Raw genomic sequence first — 22,561 nt, 5'->3', positions numbered from 1 at the left:
CGCCTTAACTTTACTTAAAGCGCCTCTCGTAAACTATCCACCTAATATTATATCTCTCCCCAGAAACAAATATCCCAACAACCAGTTGGCTATTTCCAAAATCTCCATCGACATGATGGCCATCATCATCATCGTCATCATCATCACATCATAGCATCGACATCGGCTGGGCATGCAACAATTATGAAAACTCTCCACTCGGGTACGCTTGTCCGCTCGTGTAGACCCAAAATCGGCCTGTGGATGTGGATGGTGGCACTCGTTTGCCGTAGAGAGTGCGCACCTTCTATGGCCGCGAACAGTGCGTGGGCGTAAAGAGGGCGGGGCATGTGGAGGGCGGGAAAAAAGCGACGTTCGCAGCTGCCTGCATCCGCATCCAGGGAAATCGCTTAGCTGTTGCTTTCGTGCGACGACATCGCAAGGTGGAAATTGATATTACTTTTTAATGCTGGGCCAGCTGGTGGCAGGACTTCCAGTGCGCGAAAGGGACGGGGTGCATGCCACTCAGCAGCAGTGCGACAGAGAGAGAGCAGGAAAGAGAGAAAAGGACGTGGTGAGAGTGGCTTTTCCGAAGGACCAAAAGTGCCAGCCTCGTCACAGTTCGAGTTGAGCCGTCTCGCGAGCAGGACACAATAACGCGGAGGCTGACACATCCTGTTTGGCCAGGACATTTTGGGTAACCAGGACCAGAACCAGAACCAGAGCCAGAACCAGGAACCCAGGCTATATAGAAACCATAGCTTTTCTAACTTTCCCGGCCAAGGTGTGCGTGTGCGCGAGTGTGGGTAACCTGGCTGTCTCTGTGTGTGAGTGTGTGTGTCTGTGCGCGAGTGTGTCTGTGTGTGCTGGCCAACACCAAACAAAAGCCAAAATAAGTGACGAATAAATTTTAAAACGCGCGCTTAACACACGCTACCTGAAGATATATACATTTTTTCCCTTCACTAAATATCGCTCTAAATTTTGAAAGTAAAACAATATTTACAGGTGAGTGTTGAATCGGTGTGTGTGCCAAAAAATCGTTGTTATGAAAAGAAACTCGCGTGGCAGGCTAGCAAATAGTTTAATTTCCGGTCTGGCCATCAGGCGCACATCCGGTTTCAGTTTTATTTCCGCCCGTGCTCACTGCTCAGTCACATGTGCACCAAAAATTGGCTGCCAAACTCTAAAATTAATTTCCCATAAACTAAAAAAGAGCTTTAAAATTTAAGTTATTTGTTAAAAGTTTCAAAACACTAGACTTGACAGCCATAAAGTATTTAGTAACGTTAAACAAAAGTTGGGAATTAAAGCATCCGTTATCTCGTAAAAAACATGGCAGAAATTAATAATGTTTGTAGTGGTTGTAATGGTTTTTTAAAAAAAAATTGTTTAATAATACTTCTACACATTAAATTTTTTAAGATGTAAAAAATAACTAGGTAGTTAAACGAGAATATTTTTACAATAAAAGATTTATGTTAGAAAAGAATATTTACTTAAGTATAACATAAAAAATTGAGAGTTTTTTCAAACCCTTTCCTAAATTAGTATTTGTATTTGCTAGTACTAATTTTGTTTTCATTATCATTAAAAACATCATTACTCAAAAGATATTGATTTTCTTATTATTACTACCACAAAATTCTTGTTATACTGAGTACATACTCTTAGTAAAAAAAAAAAAAAATCTTGAAAGTTGAATGATTTACAAACCCTTACATTTTTACTGCCAATATTTGATGTGCTATCAACAGTTTTGCTATCAAATCGAGTACCAAATTTTAAAAGAAAAGAAAAATAAAACATAAAAATACCATTACTCAAAAGCTATTTATTTTTTTTTTCTCCCCCCGATTAATTCGAAATGTATTAACCAGGCTTATGTCTTAGCCCTTGGGGGCTTTGAGAAAAGACGGCGAAGCAACACCTTGCGGGCTGCGAAATAAAACAACTTAATGAAGCAAGAAATTGAAAACATTATCAAGGCGATTAATTATTGATACTTTGATGTTGTGCTGGCCCCCGTCTAATTAATTTATAATTAAGTTAAGGATTTTCCCGGAGCCTTCTCGAGTTTCCCCGATGCTCCGGCTTTAAGTTCCCAGGATTTATGGTGCGGAGCAACTTTAAGCTGTCTCCAGCACCTGGTTTTAGTTCGATTCACTGCGATTGAGACTTTATGAACGTGACCCGCCTGCCGTATAGATGGCAATCGGTTTTGGACTTGGTATGAGGACTGGCTAATGCCTCCCTTTTGGCCAGCCAACTGTCATTACTCTTGGCCCTAATCCCTGCCAAAGTTTGTGCAGCTTTACCTTCGAAGGATCCGAAAAAGCCAGAACAGAAAGCACTTTCACCTGCCTTTTCGCGTCTGGTCGCAGTCTGCTCCAAAGTGCTTTTATTATGCCATTTTAATTTAGATTCCTATCAATCAGTAATAAGCATTTTGTGCACCGCCACACATACATAACAAAAGCGTAAAAAGGCGAAGAGATATAAGCCATTAAGGTCAGAGGCATTGGCCTAATATCCGCTTGATTTTTATTACGAAAACTTAATAATATCGCGCTTCACCACTGAGTGGGCAAGGTAAAGATTGCCTTTAAAAACTGAATTTTCCTCAATGAAAAATGACCACATTATTTTCCAATATACATTTAATACGTAGGCTATAATCTGAACTGCAAGTCATTGGTTCTATAAATTTAAATGTGGCTAATATTAGAAGTGGCTTATATTAAAACATAAATATTTCTAAATTGCAATTATACATTTTTTTTTCATTTGGCATTTAGAATTCATAACAATTTTGATCAATTTTCATCCAGTTGTTGTTGTTACACAAAATATATGAAAGTGCCATAGTTGATTTTAAAAATGTAATTAAATCCAGTGCTGGTAATTGCAGAAACTTGTTTTTCCATTTGTGGTTAGAAGTTTGTTTGTTCAAGTTTGTAATTGAATTGGAATGAGTATTTGGTGAACATACAATTTAATGGCCAATGAATTGATTGGATTAGAATTTAATTCAGTACTTTTTAATTTAATAAGCAAAAACTTAATTATGTATGCGCAAAATTCCATTTCAATACCAAATAGCTATTAAAAAGTTTCCTAAATAGTTTATTTATGCGAAAACATTAGTGGTAGTGAAGGTGGTCTATCATTTCTAATTTAAAAGTCACTGCAATATTTAAAAAATGTAGATACCCTTAATATAACTTATTTTCCAGAGGGTAAAAACATATTTTTGCCATTTGCAGGTTGAAAGTCAATCCCATATTTTACAAATTCATTCGATTGTTTTTACAAGAATCACAATTTGTATTGATGTTTTCTCGACCAACGTTTTTGTGTCTATCGCAAGGAGTAAACAAAGTTGTTTAGTTTTCCTGTTTTGGGCGGATATGCAAATCAAGCGGCAGAATTCATTTCAGATTCCCCACAAAACGGCCAACGACAAAACAAGGGAAAAGTTGGCCGAAAAAAATAAATAGTCGGGGAAAAACTGGAGAAAAAAAGAAAACTCATTCGGATGGTTTGCATAAATTTGCGTCTTATTTTGCTGGCAATTTATATGCGCAGCCGGTTGACACACACGCATTTTAATTGAAAGCAAATAAAAGACTCTATAATACATAATATGACAAGCCATAATCCTGACAGCAACAGTTATGCACGCTGACAGCTCGCAGCGCAAAATGTGGGTCGGGAAAAGCCGGAAAATGGACAGCAGGCAAATGCTGACAGGCTGGCCAGTCCCTATGAACTTAATGGCATTTTAAACCACTGAACGATGGACATTTTTCCCCGCATGTCTGTCCAAATGTATTCATTAATGTCGTATCCAAAAGTCAAAATGTTTTAAATGTTGAACACGCTCGGGGAAATATCCATTCCTTTTTTTCTCCATCTCAACCACACACGCACAAAAGGATTAAGACCTTTGTGTTTTTGTGCCCTGCTTAGCCGCCTTTGGTTGCGCTTTAATCAAAAGCAAAAATTAATTAACTTTATTCCGAGGACTCATCTCATGGTGATAATGAACGACTCCCGGATTGCCAGTTGCAAAATACCAAATTGCCGCTTCATTTGCACAACAATTTTTAATAAAGCAGCAGCAAAGTGAGCCAATTTTTTTCCCCATCCACGACTTTTGACCGGGTTTTCCGGACGCAAACAAACTGGTTGGACCGAAAAAAAAAACAAACTCCGGGCCAAAGATAAAAAACGCGTAAACAAATAACCACCGACATAAAGCGCATAAAGTGAATGATGCTGGCCACAGGCGCAAATATTTATTTTACATTTTTAAGTAAGTCGCTCACATTTGTTGTATTTGGTTTTTGTGCCGACATCTCATTTTAATGCCTACAGGAAAAATATACAGCGAAAAATAAACAAATTTCAAAAGTAATATCTACAAGATTCTTATCTGTTTGAATTATTATTAACTCACTAATTCTTCTTCTTATTAACAAAGAAATTTTGTTGATTAAGAAAATGACTGTGCAATATAGAATTGTATTATAAGGCAATATTTTTTTATCTTTTAAACAAAGCTTCTTGCATTTGTCAAATTTATCATGTTGGCCTTTGTGCTGACATAGTATACAGAAAAACTGGGAGTCAATTAACTTTTTTTTATTGCGAAATGAATTCTTAAATATCTTGCTGGAGTTAAACCTGTATGATGGGTTAATAGTCGCCTAAGAAAGTTAATAAATTATATAGTCTTTTGTAAGCTTTTGAATACTTTACTTTAGTTAGGGAATTTACAAGTTAAAATCAAATTAAAAGCTGGCAGTAAGAAAATAATGTTTTTGTCAATTTTTGTATCTTTCTGGCATTAAATATGTATGATGGGTTAAATTTTGTTGTAAGCTTTTCAAAACCCATAAAAATAATTTTTAAAGTTAAAACTATGTTTTTGTCTATTGACTTTTTCTTTAATTAATTCTTTTTATTTTTCTGGTGTTAAGTCTGTATGCTGGGTTAAAAGTCGCAAAAAAAGGAAATAAAGTCAACTTGCTAAAAATAATTGTAAATTAAATAATTGTAAATTATATTTTTATTTGTAAGCCTTGAAAAAACCCATTAGCTTTAGTGGAGAAAATTTAAATTAAATTATAGATTTTGTTTAGAATCCTCGCGTTATTATATTATTATTCAGCAAAATATTTAAGTGTAAAGCATATTTTCGCTATTCTAAGATCTTAAAATTTCTCACCCAGAAGCATCTATTTTTTTTTGCTGTGCACAGGAAAATAGATTGCTGGCAGTGGGGAATGTAATTAATTGAATTTCGTTGGCATGTCCACTCATCACGGTAGTCAGGCAGCCAGTTTTTGCTCCCTTTTTTCGTTTGTTACGCATGCAAAAATGTGCAAAGTGCAGGCTTATGCAAAAAAAAAAAACCAAAAGACTCTAAGTGGAAGGCGTAGAAGGAAAAGCCCCTTTTCACATTTTCCAGCATTTTCCAGCTTTCCACCAACACAGGATGCTGTCATGCATTCGCAATCGCTCCGCCCACTTGTCGTTTGCACACTCCTCTATTTACTTTCTGCGGCTCGACGAATTCTCAATTAAAATGTTTACCCACAGTTCTGCCAAGCAGTTTGAAGCCTGAAGCCGCTCTTGTTCACTGGTAATTTGCATATGTGGATGCGTGACTGTGTCCCGAAATACAATTTCTCGTTAAGGTCCCATAAAAAAAGCAACTATGCAACGGGGTGAAAAAAGTGGTGGCTGGCAGAAATAAATTACACTTTTTCGCTCGTTTTTAATCCATCAAAATGTTGAATTATTCTCGGAAAATAAAGTGAACTTTGAGTGAATTTAAGTCAGCTTTAAAATAAATTACTTTTATTTCTTGTAGCTTTGACGGGATTTCGAATTTTCGCGCAAACACAGAACTAATTGAATTGTAGTAGTAGTTGGGTAAAGAGTTTCCAAGTTATTAATTTTACTACAAGAAAAATAACAAAATTAATTGCCTACATCTTAAAAAACTACATTTGTCTTACAACAACAGCCTAAGAATATTTTTAATATTAAAAATCTAATTTTATAAAATTTTTTTATTTACTTCATTATTTAAGTCTTATAAACGTAAACGTAAATTGAAATAGTATTCTTTAATTCCAAGAAATCGGCGGTATTTAATCTTAAAATTTATTTTTTATTAATATTAAAAGCACAAAAAATAAATAGTTTTTTAAGACAAATAATTTTTCTTTCTATCGAAAAATTTTAAGAAAAGTAAAGATAGTGAGTAATTATAATTTGATATTTGTAAAGAAATAATTTACCTTTCTCTTCCCGCCAAAACAATATTTTATTTGGCAGTCTAATTAAGATAATTTTCCTTGGGAGCCTACAAAATCCGAAGGGATCTGACTCACTTGCCTTAACTTGGCCGAATCGCCGCAGCAACGACAGTGACAAAATGCTACAAATTTTACAATTTCCTTGTGCCATTTAAAGTCTCGTTCTGGATTTGGATCTGAATGTGCGTGGGCCGCCGGCTCTTGGCATTGCCATTACCGTAACGCGGACTAGCCTTAATATCCGGGCAACACACAAAAAGAGGACTTAGGTACTAGGGAATAGGTATAGGAATAGCAGTAGGGATGTATGGCATATCCAGGCAGACAGTGACAGAAGGTAGATAACCAGTGTTGGCAAAATGTTGCCTGGCCGCGCTGTGTTTACATTTTGTTAAACGCGACCCTGACCCGCGTCCAACTCAGCCCGAGCTGTCCTTGTCCTTCCACTTCCTACTTCCCAGATCCTTCCAGCACCTACCACTCCTACCATCCCTTCCAGGACCCTTCCCAGTCCTTGCCCCCAACGTGTAATCGCTCAAAGCAGCTGATAATAGCTCCACTGGCTGCTGACGCAAGCCCAATCCTCCTCCCAGCTTAACTACACTTGAATTACATAAATTTGTGGCATATTAAAAGGATTTCTGAAATGTTGCTTCCATGTACACATTTAAAAAATTTTTTTTATTTTATGCAGTTTAAAATAATATGACATTTATAAATCTAGGAACAACACACAGCGCATAAATAAATAAACGATCTCTTTGATAATAATTGTGTTTTATTTAATATAAACTTTTCTCCTCCCAGTTTAATTATACTTGAATTTTGTATAGTTTGGGTAAGCTTTAGAATTCTAGCGTTGCAACGCGTTGACAAGCTAAGAAAAAAAAGGGCCTCAAATAATAATGACTTAAGTTTTTGAAACAAGGAAGTGTTTTCAATACAGACGCTTTTTAAATTGATTTCCTGAAATTATTTCCTTGTCAACCGTACTCCAAATTGGCTTGTAATTATTTAATTTTTCTTTGTGCACTGTTGGCAAAGAAAATTTGCCTCATTGTTTGGCTGTGCTCTCCCTGAGTTCTGGGCAAAATTGACATTTTATGCCCTTTCTATGGGTCGAGGTGGAGTGGATTTTGCTGTGGATGGATTGCAATATTGCTGGATTGTTAGATCGACTGGCGGATGGGTTGGCCTAATAAAATATTTGAGCCAAGTAAGAGTCGTGTTATGAGTGCAGCTTACGCTTTATGCTTTGATTAATGTAATTGGCGCCCGGGGTCACGTTTCCAGGGGAGCCTGACACTTTGAACCGGCCGAACTGGTCGTAGCCGTGTTTTGTGTACTCAAGATGATTAATGCATGATGTGCCCCTCCGGTGGGCAACAGGCTGAGCTTAAAGTTAAACAATGAAAATGAGTCCCGAGATGGCCGAGTTGCTGAAAATCGAAAGTAATTTTACTGAAACGTAAAAGTTGGGGCGGGCTCGCCGTTTTCCAAAAGTTTTAGGTAAAATTTCTTTATTTTTTGCCTGGTTTTCCCTTTTCTTTTTGGCTGAAATCCACCGATATGGCCACAATGCAGTATGGAAACCGAGAGCCGAGCAACAGTTTGGCCAAAAGTTGGCAAAAACATTTATCAAACCAGCTGAGCCAAAGTTTTGGCCCCCAAAAGCGCTGTAAAAACGGGAAATGGGGCAAAAACTATTTGCGGTTCGTTGACAATAAAATACCCTTTTATGGCTAAGTCATTTTGTGAAAAGACATTCTTAGTTCGGGTTGTGAATATTTCGGGTTCTATTATTGCATAAATATTCGCTTCAGATGAACCCAAGTTCATCTCTCATCTAGTTTGTCTGCCCGAGACTATAACTTTCTTATCGGAATGAATTCAATTTAGTTTGATTGCCACTGCAGGGTATACTAATAGCGTGCCCAAAAGTTTGTCTAACTTTTCCTTCTACAAAGTCGACATTTTTTCCTTTCTGTTGTTTCTGGTTTCGTGGCTGTGGATTTTTTTTTTTTTTTTTGGTATTTTTGTATTGCGGTGTTTCTATAGTACAGCTCATGTGCTGGGCTGAAATTACGGGGCGACTTGTGCCAGTTGAGTCGGCAATTGCCGCGCCCAGAAACAGCCCAAAAGGATTGACAGTTATTAAAAATGAAACGAGGCAATTACGTTCTGGTTTTGTTGCCAGTTGTTTTTGAAGCGTGTTTTTCTGGCATGTTTAACGGGCGCTTACATTTGCATACTTCGCGGTGTGGCCCGCTCTTTGTGTGTATATGTGTGTGAGTCTGCGTTAGGGTGTACTTGAGGGTATTTAAGAAATTTATGATTCATAATTCAGTATATGAAAATTATATTTATAAAATTGTTTTTAAAGGCAAGAAGTTAAAGCTCAAGCACTTTCTTAAATGAATATTGTAACATAAAACTCAAATTAATTTATATAACATGAATATCCTTGAAACGCATTGTAAACAATATTCAATTAGGAAATATTTGACTTGGCACACATGGCGTATGCTTAATTTGAATAATTGATTTATTGATTCACATGGATATTTATTTTAAAAATTTACGTGGTATTTCTATAAGAAAGTACCAGACGTAATATATTTAACCTAACAATCTTTCAGTTAAAAACAATTTTTATACTTGGTCCACTTGGCGTAGGCGTAATTTAATAAATACATATTTAAATCAAGGCTTTTCTTGAAGAAGATTCATTTGTTGCATGCTTAAAATGCATCTAGGATTTCTATATGACATTAAATATTTATTTCCTATTTATGAATTGAAAAAAGGAATTTATAATAAGAAATTATATGTCAATATCATATCGAATTTGTAGTAAAATAAATGCAATAAAACTAATGCCGTTATACCTTTTTAAAAGACCAAAAGTCCGGCCCTACAGTATGCAATTGTAAAGGATCACCCTAATGTAGGTTTGTTTCTTTGTCTGAGTGCGTCTTTGCTTGTTTGTTTGTGTTTGTTTGCGTGGCCGTGCATATGCTGATTGGCAAGCCTTCACCTTATCGCAGGGCCTTTAAAATTGGCAAAGCCAAACGGCAAAACTCGAAACTTTTCACTTTGGCTGCTGAGCTTGGCTATAAATCAAATATGTGTTGAAAATTAAGCTCCATTCTTTTTTCATTCTTGTTCTTTTTGTTGCTTTACTCATTTTTCATGGCGCTGCAAAATTTTTGTGGCGCATTAAGCATCGTTTTTGGCAAATTACGGCCGTCCCATCCCGTCAAATTGAATTCCGCATTTCGCTTTGGCCGCAAAGCTTAGTTCACTTTGTGTGCAGTCATTTTTGTTGGTCGATGGTCGATGAGCCTGGCAAAATCCCAGGCGTGTGCTTAGCCAGAAAAAGAACCCGAATGACGAGGACGTTAGCGAAATATTAAGCTTTGGGGTCGACTGGCCATATGCCAACGTCTGTTTTGGCCACTCCTCTTGCCAAACATACTGTACGAGTATAATACTGTATAGTGGGCCAATTAAATTGAGGGCGCGGGGTGTGCTATTTGACCGACTGTTGCTTCTGGCAGACTTCAGCACGGAAAAAAATGTGTTACTTTATCAGGAATTTGATACAAAAATTTAAAATTTGGAAAAAAAAGTTCAAACGGCATAAATCTCTTGGAATTCGAGAAATGCTTGTAGAGACACACAAAGTGTCAACACTTTTTTTATAAGTTTGTTATTGTGGTATATTTATGAAAAATAAGCTCGGGCAGTTTACTTTTAACTTTGGAATTTGAAAAATGGTTTTAAAAAAAACCGAAAAGTATGTAAGATTTTTATTATAAAGATCTTTTTAATGTTTTAATGACCAAAGTAACAAATATAAGTCAAGACTGTTTAACAGAAATTGTGCAGAGAAGAAAATTAAATACAAATTTTAAACAACTTGTTCAGCACTTTATTACCATTTTGCTTAATTTTTTAAGTATTATTGGTTCAATCTTGTTAAAGTCCCAAAAGTTTTTTTGTTCTAAAGTGACTTTATCTAGAAGTTTAAAGATCTCCAGTTTTCAACAATTTCTTATTATAAGAAAGTTATTCTTAATTTTAAGCCAGTTAGTTTGCCCTCAGTGAAAGTGGCTCAACTTACACTTCCGCAGATAGCGAACAAGTAAAAACTTTGCATAATAATGAGCAGTTTATTTGCCCGCCCATGTGTGTGTGTGTGTGTGTGTTTTGTGAGTGGTTTCCGGTAACAAGGTCCTGAGCTGTTCTTTTTGCGATTTTTCTGGCCAACAACACCACCTCCCACAACAAACAAAGGCGAGATTTTAAAGGCCCAAAAAAACTTGGCCGGATTTTCGTGTTTTTCTTCCATTTGCTGCAGAAATTTTTTCGTTATTTTGCTGGCTGCGTTGCTTTGATCAGATAAGTCTTTTTTTTCTTAGCTGGAGGACATCGATTTTGAATTTCATTGAGTATTTAAGGGCAGCTGCACCTGAAGCTTTGCCTAAAGTTCTGGGAATTGCTAAGCCTCAGAATGGGTTAACAAATGTTTGGTTTCTTTCGAGCAAGTTTGTGTGTGTGTGTGTGCTGTGTGTTTTAAGTTGCTCTGTTTGCCATGCACTTTGTCTGCTGTCCGAGGAACTTGCACAGCACGATGTTTGCCTAGGTCCTGGCATGTGGTGCAACCGCCACAGGACCTGCCCCCAGAAACCACCCACACACACAGCAGGATGTGCTCTGCCAAACAAAACGCACATCAAATTTGCATAATTTTGCGCAAAGTAACGTTTTGCACAAACAGAACACCACCCACACACAGACCATTTCTCTCTCGAGTTTTCCCCCTTAAAAAAGCGAACTCAAGAGCAACAGGCAGCAGTCCAAAAATGCGTGTCACATTAGTTGGTTTGATTTTATGAGCCGTTTTGCATTTAACATGTGCCAAGCAACGAAATCTCTGCTCTGGAATAGGTCCTTGGGCTAATTAAAGATACAGTTTGCCAGATCTAACAATGATTTTTAAATGAACTGTCGCCGACAGGATGTGCGGTGTGGAAAATCGTGGGAAATGTTGGAAATTCTAAATGGAAATTGGGGGAAAATCTCAGAGGGTAAAGGCAGTATGTGACGCTGATTGACTGCTCCTGTCAACTTATTAAGTCAGAAATGTATGGCAACGAACCCAACGCAGTTCGCACTTTGCGAGTGAATTATTAGCATTTCTAAAAATACCTTGGCAAGCTGCGTGGGAATGGAGAGCTTGACAGATTTACTTTAAAAGCATTTACCCAGTTCGGGGTCAAAGGTTCAACTGTTTCCAGAAACGAGAATCTCAGAAGAAAAGAGAACCACTTGAATATTTTATCAAAGACTAATTATTTGGCAGCAGAAAAGTATAAACTAAAAGTTATACTTTTAGTATCGCATTACGATCACATTTTCCAAAGTGGAAATGAATGTATGATAGCATTAACATATTTTCTGAGCTAAGTCAACATTGTAATCAAAACTGCTGTTTTAACATTAACTCTAAAAAGTTCTATATTACTTTTATTTTTGAGTCAGATTTCTGCCTTAAATTGAATTACTATATCAAGCAGCAATTTTTGTTTAAAAAAATTACCCCAAGTCATATTTATGGCATACATGTAAATGCTAAATCTACCAGCAATTTTTATGAAATAAAAGGGAATACTCAAGGTCAAATGAAATTACCAAATGGAATTTTAGCTGGATTTTCTTGAAGGTTCTTGCAAAGTAAGCTGCACACATAAACGCAACTCAGGTTTAAGCACTGTAAATATAATTCTTGAGGTGCGTCTAGCCCTCGTGACCTTAGGCATACAAAGTGTACCTATGTGCGGATATATTTATAAGTCACGTTGCCTTGACATTGAGTGCCGCGCAGCAAATGTTAATGATGTGGCCTTAGCTGCACTTGTTGAGCCCTCCAGCCGAGTTGGCCAAACCTGCCGACCTACAACCCACTGTGAATTCTGAATCTGAGTGGGCATAGGAATGGGAGTGCGGATCTGAATCCGAATGTGAATCTGAATCGTTTGCGGCATCCTGGCACTTTGCGCCCGACAATCCGTATTGATTATTGCGTTTATGGCTGGCAACTGGAGCATAAAGGCGAAATCAAACACTCTGCGAGTGTGTATCCTGGCAGCGGGGATCTAAGCTCATGCCATTGTGGCTCGTGGTTCGCACCAAGTGCAAACACACATATACACACACACACACACAAATACGAGTCGCAGCTGTCTTTGATAGCAGGTAAATCAATATTTTCCAATATAAACGCATGCAGGCAATATGTTTTTTTTTGTGTCTCTGGGCAAAAGTCTTATGCCAAACAAAGGCAACTCAAAGACTCAACTCCCGCATGCAAATCAAAGCCTTTTTCTTTTTTATTGCAAATATTGAGATGAAATTGGAAGGGGACAAAGAAAAGGGCACTTATTGCGTATACGCACTGTGGGCTGGGATTTGTTCTTAAAATACTAAAACATCATAAAAGATGGCATAGAAATTTACAAATATTTTTTAACACAAAGCTTTTTCCTTGTTTTTTGATTACCATAAAGATATAGAAATTGAAACATCCTTTTTCCACTATTAAACACAGACTTGGCAATATCTTATATTTTTAAGAAATATATATACTTGCAAATAATAGCAGTTAAATATAAAGTTTTAAGCTTTCAACTTGTTGAGAAATGTTACTTTTTCTTTTCCTAATTTTGTAGTTAAAAGAAAACCCCTTTTACGCATATGAAAATTCCGTTACTAAGTATCGAAATTGGCAGAAATTTTCAACGAATTTTAGATTTGGATTTCCAAAAATTCTCTGCTCTATATTCGTGCATTGAAATCGCTTTCAACATAAACGAATACTTTGGAACTACTCAAGGACTATTCAATTTTGATATCTGATTGCCAAAGACGTCGAGCAATATTGTTTGTTTTCGCAGAAGATGCCCTTTTGAAAGCAAGTACCACTAGTTGGTGCTCCTGTCTCGCTTTTAAGTTGCAACCTCGGACTTAGCTTTTCCCGGAACCAACTAGAGTGCGGAAAAAACACTTCCACGAACAGGAAGCACCGGAGACCTTTATATTAGAGCACTTTAATCCGCTCATTAGGCAGCAGCTGCAGCAAGAGGCAGCTTAAAATGATATTTATATAAATGCTTTGTGCTGGCTTTGTGCTGAGAGGCAAAAGGATAATGTGACCCCTTTGCTTTGATGGGCGGAATATAAATTACGGCTCTAATGGCTGTGATGGCTGGAATTTCTCGACCGGCGACACAAAACAAACACGTAGCCCGGAATTGTCAGTTTTGCGCTGCAATAGCGTGCTGCATCTTATGGCCTGCTTATTAGGATCCTGGCATTCTCGTTCTCATTTTCCCATTTACAAGCAGCTGTCATTTAGCATGCCTCGCTGCACACACGAATCCTGCAGCCTGGCTACTTTTCCCGACTCCTGGTTTTCCATTATTCCCATTATTATTTGTTTCAAGAGGGAGCGGCAAAAATGATCTAAGGCTACGCCTTGAGTAAACATTATTAAAATTGCCAGCGTTGCTGGGAAATCCTAAAATAACCATGGCACACAGGCAGTGCTGGCAATTTAGCAATTCAGTAGCTAGATCTGGCAATTTTAAAATTAAAAGCAATTTATTGTGAATACTATCGACCATAAATATGGCATTTTGTAATTATTTTTTTAATTACGAAACTAAGAAGTGCTGTCACTTTAGGTATTAAGATAGTAGCTCTGGGCATTAAACAAAAATTGCAACTTGCTTTTTAATTTATATTGGTCAACTATACAGACAATTTTAATTTTTCTTTAGCTATTTTGGCTACTTTATTACTTTGTTTGTTTTATACCTGTGCAAATTGATTGCAAAATACGTGATATAAACCGATATAATGCCCGTTTTCAATTTAAGTGTTTAATTAAATGTGTTCCTTAAATGTGCAAACATTTTTTATTATTTAAATTTTTTTGTTTGGTAAATTTTTAAAAAATTTTATCAGGGGCTAAGGATTTTTTTTCGCATAATCTTTTTTGCTTTGGGTATTGTGGCATCACTAGCAAAGTGTCGAGTGTCGACTGTCGAGGGGAATGGAAATTGTCATTTTCATATGGGTAAAAGCGACGCACTCACACACACACACATTGAGAAATGGCAGCCAAGGTTATTATTATTGCTAAGCTAAAGTGGACGCACAAGATATATGTACAACTTGTTGCTCGGGTTTCTTTATCCCTGTCCTGCGCGCTGATTATCCTGTTTTCTTTCTCGTCCTTTGGGTTTATTAGAAAACTGTCAGCAACTCTCCGCATGCTCCGGCGCACACTTGACATTTATTTATGCAAAAATGTGAAATCATTTGTGAAACTTGCCGTCAACGCACAGCATCCACATGCACACTAACACTCACATTCACATTCACATCCATCCACAAAGGCCATCAAAAGGGACCCACTCGATTTGAAAAAGGCATCCACGCCTCGTTGAATGTTGCCTACAATCCAGTGGTGACCATAGAAAAAACTCCATGAATAAAGTTTTTTTATGCTACGCCCTCGCATAGCGAACATGTCGCTCAAAAACAGCTCTCCAAGTGAATGGCTTTCTCTTTTTTTCTTTTTTCATTTTTCACTTTGAGCTTTTCCTGCTCAGAAAGAGTGGGTGCTAATAACTTATGATTGGATTAAAAACTTGGATTAGCTCTCGCTGGCCACGACAATTTCTGGGATTTAATCAACTTTTCAGACATATGCAGACCAAATAATTTGAGCTTCTAATTCGATCTTCTGCCGAATATTTATATTTTAATTTTGACAGCTTTTTCTGCCTGAGCAGCCAGCGGCCAATCTAAAATGTGGGACAGATTAGATTTAATCGCCTTCTTATAACAGGGTAACATCATTCACTTTTTGGAAAATCAACGAAGTGTGTCATTTTAACATTTATTCATTATTTCCTACAAATTTGACTAAATCCTTGGTTAATGCTGATTTTCTCGAGGTTGCCAATTTTCGCCTTTTTTTATAATTTTTTTCGATATTTTATCCAATCCAAAATTTTGAGCTGAGTGCCAATTTGTTGGAAATTGGCATTCCAACATTGAACCAATATAATTTATAGTTTCCATTAAAAAACTGCAATTTAAACTCATTTTTTCGAGGTCACCAATTTTAGCATTTTTTATCATCATTTTTTTCGAAATTTGATCAAACCCAAAATTTTTTAGCTGTGAATGCCAGTTTGTTGGAAATTTTATGACGAATTCAACGAGGTATGGCATTCCAACATTGAACCATTATATTTTATAGTTTCGATCAAAAAACTGCAATTTAAACTTATTTTTTGGAGGTCGACAATTTTAGCATTTTTTATCATCATTTATTTTCGAAATTTGATCCAAACCAAAATTTTTGAGCTGTGAATGCCAGTTTGTTGGAAATTTTATAACGAATCCAACGAGGTATGCCAGTCCAACATTGAACCATTATAATTTATAGTTTTGATCAAAAAACTGCAATTTTAACTCATATTTTGGAGGTCGCCAATTCTAGCATTTTTTATAAGGGGTACCATCATCATTTTTTTCGAAATTTGATCCAACCCAAAATTTTTGAGCTGTGAATGCCAGTTTGTTGCAAATTTTATGACGAATTCAACGAGGTATGCCAGTCCAACATTGAACCACTATAATTTATAGTTTTGATCAACAATCTGCAATTTTAACTCATTTTTTGGAGGTCGCCAATTCTAGCATTTTTTATAAGGGGTACCATCATCATTTTTTTCGAAATTTGATCCAACCCAAAATTTTTGAGCTGTGAATGCCAGTTTGTTGGAAATTTTATGACGAATTCAACGAGGTTTGGCATTCCAAAATTAAACCATTATAAATTATAGTTTTGATCAAAAAACTGCAATTTAAACTCATATTTTGGAGGTCGCCAATTCTAGCATTTTTTATAAGGGGTACCATCATCATTTTTTTAGAAATTTGATCCAACCCAAAATTTTTGAGCTGTGAATGCCAGTTTGTTGGAAATTTTATGACGAATTCAACGAGGTATGCCAGTCCAACATTGAACCATTATAATTTATAGTTTTGATCAAAAATCTGCAATTTTAACTCATTTTTTGGAGGTCGCCAATTTTAGCATTTTTTATAAGGGGTACCATCATCATTTTTTTCGAAATTTAATCCAACCCAAATTTTTGAGCTGTGAATGCCAGTTTGTTGCAAATTTTATGACGAATTCAACGAGGTATGCCAGTCCAACATTGAACCATTATTATTTATAGTTTTGATCAAAAAACTGCAATTTTAACTCATTTTTTGGAGGTCGCCAATTTTAGCATTTTTTATAAGGGGTACCATCATCATTTTTTTCGAAATTTAATCCAACCCAAATTTTTGAGCTGTGAATGCCAGTTTGTTGCAAATTTTATGACGAATTCAACGAGGTATGCCAGTCCAACATTGAACCATTATTATTTATAGTTTTGATCAAAAAACTGCAATTTTAACTCATTTTTTGGAGGTCGCCAATTTTAGCATTTTTTATAAGGGGTACCATCATCATTTTTTTCGAAATTTGATCCAACCCAAAATTTTTGAGCTGTGAATGCCAGTTTGTTGGAAATTTTATAACGAATTCAACGAGGTATGCCAGTCCAACATTGAACCATTATAATTCATAGTTTTGATCAAAAAACTGCAATTTTAACTCATTTTTTGGAGGTCGCCAATTTTAGCATTTTTTATAAGGGGTACCATCATCATTTTTTTAGAAATTTGATCCAACCCAAAATTTTTGAGCTGTGAATGCCAGTTTGTTGGAAATTTTATGACGAATTCAACGAGGTATGCCAGTCCAACATTGAACCATTATAATTTATAGTTTTGATCAAAAATCTGCAATTTTAACTCATTTTTTGGAGGTCGCCAATTTTAGCATTTTTTATAAGGGGTACCATCATCATTTTTTTCGAAATTTAATCCAACCCAAATTTTTTGAGCTGTGAATGCCAGTTTGTTGCAAATTTTATGACGAATTCAACGAGGTATGCCAGTCCAACATTGAACCATTATTATTTATAGTTTTGATCAAAAAACTGCAATTTTAACTCATTTTTTGGAGGTCGCCAATTTTAGCATTTTTTATAAGGGGTACCATCATCATTTTTTTCGAAATTTGATCCAACCCAAAATTTTTGAGCTGTGAATGCCAGTTTGTTGGAAATTTTATAACGAATTCAACGAGGTATGCCAGTCCAACATTGAACCATTATTATTTATAGTTTTGATCAAAAAACTGCAATTTTAACTCATTTTTTGGAGGTCGCCAATTTTAGCATTTTTTATAAGGGGTACCATCATCATTTTTTTCGAAATTTGATCCAACAAAATATTTTTGAACTGTGAATGCCAGTTTGTTGGAAATTTTATAACGAATTCAACGAGGTATGCCAGTCCAACATTGAACCATAATAATTTATAGTTTTGATCAAAAAACTGCAATTTTAACTCATTTTTTGGAGGTCGCCAATTTTAGCATTTTTTATAAGGGGTACCATCATCATTTTTTTCGAAATTTGATCCAACCCAAAATTTTTGAGCTGTGAATGCCAGTTTGTTGAAAATTTTATAACGAATTCAACGAGGAATGCCAGTCCAACATTGAACCATTATAATTTATAGTTTTGATCAAAAAACTGCAATTTAAACTCATTTTTTGGAGGTCGCCAATTTTAGCATTTTTTATAAGGGGTACCATCATCATTTTTTTCGAAATTTGATCCAACCCAAAATTTTTGAGCTGTGAATGCCAGTTTGTTGGAAATTTTATGACGAATTCAACGAGGTATGCCAGTCCAACATTGAACCATTCTAATTTATAGTTTCGATCAAAAAACTGCAATTTTAACTCATTTTTTGGAGGTCGCCAATTCTAGCATTTTTTATAAGGGGTACCATCATCATTTTTTTAGAAATTTAATCCAACCCAAATTTTTTGAGCTGTGAATGCCAGTTTGTTGCAAATTTTATGACGAATTCAACGAGGTATGCCAGTCCAACATTGAACCATTATTATTTATAGTTTTGATCAAAAAACTGCAATTTTAACTCATTTTGTGGAGGTCGCCAATTTTAGCATTTTTTATAAGGGGTATCATCATCATTTTTTTCGAAATTTGATCCAACCCAAAATTTTTGAGCTGTGAATGCCAGTTTGTTGGAAATTTTATAACGAATTCAACGAGGTATGCCAGTCCAACATTGAACCATTATAATTTATAGTTTTGATCAAAAAACTGCAATTTTAACTCATTTTTTGGAGGTCGCCAATTTTAGCATTTTTTATAAGGGGTACCATCATCATTTTTTTCGAAATTTGATCCAACCCAAAATTTTTGAACTGTGAATGCCAGTTTGTTGGAAATTTTATAACGAATTCAACGAGGTATGGCATTCCAAAATAGAACCATTATAATTTATAGTTTTGATCAAAAAACTGCAATTTGAACTCATTTTTTGGAGGTCGTTAATTTTAGCATTATAATTTATAGTTTTGATCAAAAAACTGCAATTTGAACTCATTTTTTGGAGGTCGTTAATTTTAGCATTTTTTATAAGGGGTACCATCATCATTTTTTTCGAAATTTGATCCAACCAAATATGTTTGAACTGTGAATGCCAGTTTGTTGGAAATTTTATGACGAATTCAACGAGGTATGGCATTCCAACATTGAACCATTATATTTCATAGTTTCGATCAAAAAACTGCAATTTATGACGAGGTATGACATTATATTATTAAACCATTTTTTCCCACAGTTTTGATTAAAAAACTTGATTGTTTTTACCTATTTTGTTATTTCAGCTGTCTAGAAATTGTTAGATGTAAATTACTTAAACATTAATACTGTCTTGTATTTTACACAAATAAGTTTAAAGTGAAACCATTTTGAAGAAAATTACCCAATGAACCTGAAAAATACTGAGAAAAAGTCAGTCAGTGTACCATAATTTTAGGTGTAAGATATTTAATGACGCATTTTTTTTTTTTTTGTAGGCCTCTAGAGATTTTAAGAACAAGACATTCAGCTCTAGTTCATGCCCACTTCAAAACAATCTATTGAAAGGTGGAAAATCCATGACTCGTAAAAGAGAAAATGTCTTTACGTCTGATTGTATTTGTTCCACATAATCCCTAGAGCGTGAACAATCCTCCCAACACTCTGCATATGAAACTAATTTCTTTTGTCGCATTCAAATCAAAGGCACACGTGTGTCCGGTACTCTTCCGCTGCCAGGAAGCGAAATCCTGCCGAAAGGATGGCTCATTAGACAGAGCGGCGTTCGAAGTGAAATAGAAATACTTGTTTGCCAGCCTGGTTATTGCTCCATCAGGCCCAAGTGCTCTCTTTGTCATATTCTGGCTATTGAGTGATACAGTCATTTCGCCATAAGCCTATTCTTTGGGATTACAGAGAGAAAAAGTTGAGAAAAATATTGTTTTTTGGTTTTTTGTTATAACGTTAAAAAGTATATAAGTTAAACCTAAAACTGTTTTTTTTAATGTAAGCCCAAAAATGATTTTTAATATTTATTTATTAAATATTTCCCTTTCACCTGAAAGAAACCCCAATAAAAAATTATCCTCTACAAATTAAAATTTGCATTAAAGGTGAATTATAAAGATTTAAAATGGATTAACCACTTTTTCATTTTATTCAATTAAAAAATTTTTTTTTACAATATAAAAGTAACACATTTTTCTAACCTAACTACATATATCCATAGCAACCGCTTTGTTATTTATATTAAACATTTTTGACATTAAAAAGTTATACGTCGAACTTCATAGGAGCAGAAACATATTTGTATTTTTGACATAAAAAAATGTCTGATATTGGAGAGACCGATTCGTGTGACTTTGCAAGTAACTCCAATCTGGTTCCTGGTTCGGCCACTGAATCAAAACAATTGGTCCTTCTCACCCCGAATCATCTTCTACTCTGCAAGTTTCAAAAGTCTTTAAAGGATCACTTGTTACGTACTAAACACGTCATAGAAAATGAAATTGCAGAAATAAAATATCAGTTTAAACTGAAAGAAGAACGACGAAAAGAACAAGGATTAGCTTTATGTGAAATGCAGCAAATAGTTGGACTTCAAGAAAAACAAATTAAAAAACTATCTGCAATAAAGGAAAAACATTTAAGAAATGTAAAATATTGAAATGTAAAGCTTTATAATTGTACTGTAAGGAAGTGTTAAATTTAATATTTTTCTTTTAATAAAACTAGTTGAGAGTAAGCCCTCGTAAATTTATTTGATGATAAGTTTTATTCAAGTCAAAAATGTCTTCAAAAAGTTTAGAAATGTTTTAAAGTTTGCGATGTTCCTTAAACTATTTAAAACGAGTAAATAATAATATATAATTAGTTTCAGATGTATTTTGCAGAGGTGTAAAAATATTGAGTATTATTTAATGTATTGTCAAAATGCTTCGTCCTAAAATATATGCTATTACACTATTTTTAAATTCTTAACGAATATAAAGAGGAACTGCAAAAAAAATACATGCTGTTATGCTATTTTTAAAATATAAATTATTTAAATAGAAATAAGAAAAGCACTCAAAAGATTTTATGTACTACTAAAAGATTTGTATTTATTTTTAACTTATACTGCAATTATTAAAACTCCAAGGCGAATGTTGTGGGTAAAAAATTATTAATTGTTAAGAAAAACGTGTCCCATTTTCGCCCAGCGTATAAACTAGGAGCTAAAACTGACAGTGTGACTGGGTGGCAGGCCTTAACCCGGAATGCCTGGACGAATATCGGGCGCAAATATCTTTGGCACACTTCACTTCACTTAGACAAACAAGCGGGTGGCAATATAGCCCTGTTGTTGATTGAACAAAAACCAGTTGGGTTGGTTGGCAGCAGGGGATCGAAGGGGCGAAGTGGAGTGAAGTGGTATGGCTACGTGGCCCGGGTTAACTTTTCCAGACCCAGAGCTCCCGGCACGTACGTTCGACCAGGACACAGGATGTCTGACTGGCTGACTGACTGGCGGCCCGGCTGTCTGGCAATTTGAACGAATTTGGCAGTGCTTCATAATTTCACTCCAGCCAGGGCTTTTTGCATACTTTACTTTCGGCCAAGTTTCTCGACTATGGGCCCCGTGTGCTTGAGTGACTTTGATGCTGTCGAAAATGGACTAGGACTTTGGTCCTCCTGCTGCCAGCTGCCTTTGTGTAATTTATGCCCTTGTTTATGTCGAGCTGTCGACAACTTACGACTCACGACTGACAACGACAACGACGACAACTTCCGGCCAACAACTACATTTCTCATTTGGTAATTTAAATCAACTTTCAAAAACAGCCTCTAAGTCGCTCAAAAAGTTTTTCGGCCACAGAAATTCTGCATTCTGAGTGTGCCACTGCCACTTGAACGTAATGAGGATGTTCTGTGCCACCACACTATATCTTTATAGTCTGAAGAATATCCCTCAAATTCTGTTGCATACTTGAGGGCGCCGAAAAAGAAGGAGGAATAGGACACAAAACTTGAATGCCCCAAGGACCGTGTGACCGCAGCCCAGTTGGCCAACTTTAATAATTACGAGAGTAACGACAACAGCCACAAGAAGGCTTCAGATCCAGCCACATTTAGTATATATATATCTAACATATACATAAACATAAACATAGCTACAGCAATAAACGGCAAAAAGTTTTCAAGTCAGCCGAATTCACGATAAAAATATACTTTCTCTGCACTTTTGGGGGCTTAGTAGGCACTTAGTACTCGGAGTAAATGGAGAGAAGTCAGCTGCTGTGTTAAAGTATTAATTGAGGGGACACATTCAAACAGAATCGATAATGGAAAGTGTCAAAAGCTCGCACTTAAATTAACATATTTCTTTAAATTAAAAAATAAATTAAAGTCTTATGATTTCTCTTCCCCAGCATTGTTTACTTATTTATTTATTTAATTTCTATAAAGGCTAAAGCTATTAGTTTAACAACTAAATAAAGTTTCTTATATTTGTATAGTTTTATAAAATCACAAATTGGAAGACAAAACAAAATGTCCTAGCAATTATTCTCTTTTGGAAAAACATTAATCGAGAAGAGTGAAAATATATTTATAAATAAGATTAATTACCTTTTTAATACAAATTGATAAATTTGCATTCATTAACAA

At 35.5% G+C, this 22,561-nt stretch overlaps 1 protein-coding gene across 4 annotated transcripts in view; it reads left to right on the top strand.

Annotated features, from left to right (window-relative positions):
* Positions 1-457: 457 nt before the first annotated feature.
* The window catches only part of LOC128259070 (regulating synaptic membrane exocytosis protein 2), a 77,385-nt gene continuing 55,281 nt past the window's right edge, over positions 458-22,561 (top strand). For 2 of the 4 annotated variants that reach the window (XM_052991206.1, XM_052991202.1), the window contains exon 1: positions 458-987. The gene's annotated coding sequence lies outside the window, so the exon portion shown is untranslated. The remainder of the gene's footprint in view (positions 988-22,561) is intronic. The other 2 variants (XR_008268013.1, XM_052991203.1) reach the window with 2 other exon arrangements.

The sequence above is a fragment of the Drosophila gunungcola genome (genome assembly GCF_025200985.1).
Source record: "Drosophila gunungcola strain Sukarami chromosome 3L unlocalized genomic scaffold, Dgunungcola_SK_2 000005F, whole genome shotgun sequence".
Classification (NCBI taxonomy): domain Eukaryota; kingdom Metazoa; phylum Arthropoda; class Insecta; order Diptera; family Drosophilidae; genus Drosophila; species Drosophila gunungcola.
The sequence above is the reverse complement of the archived record's forward strand: the minus strand, read 5'-3'. Positions and strand labels throughout refer to the sequence as shown.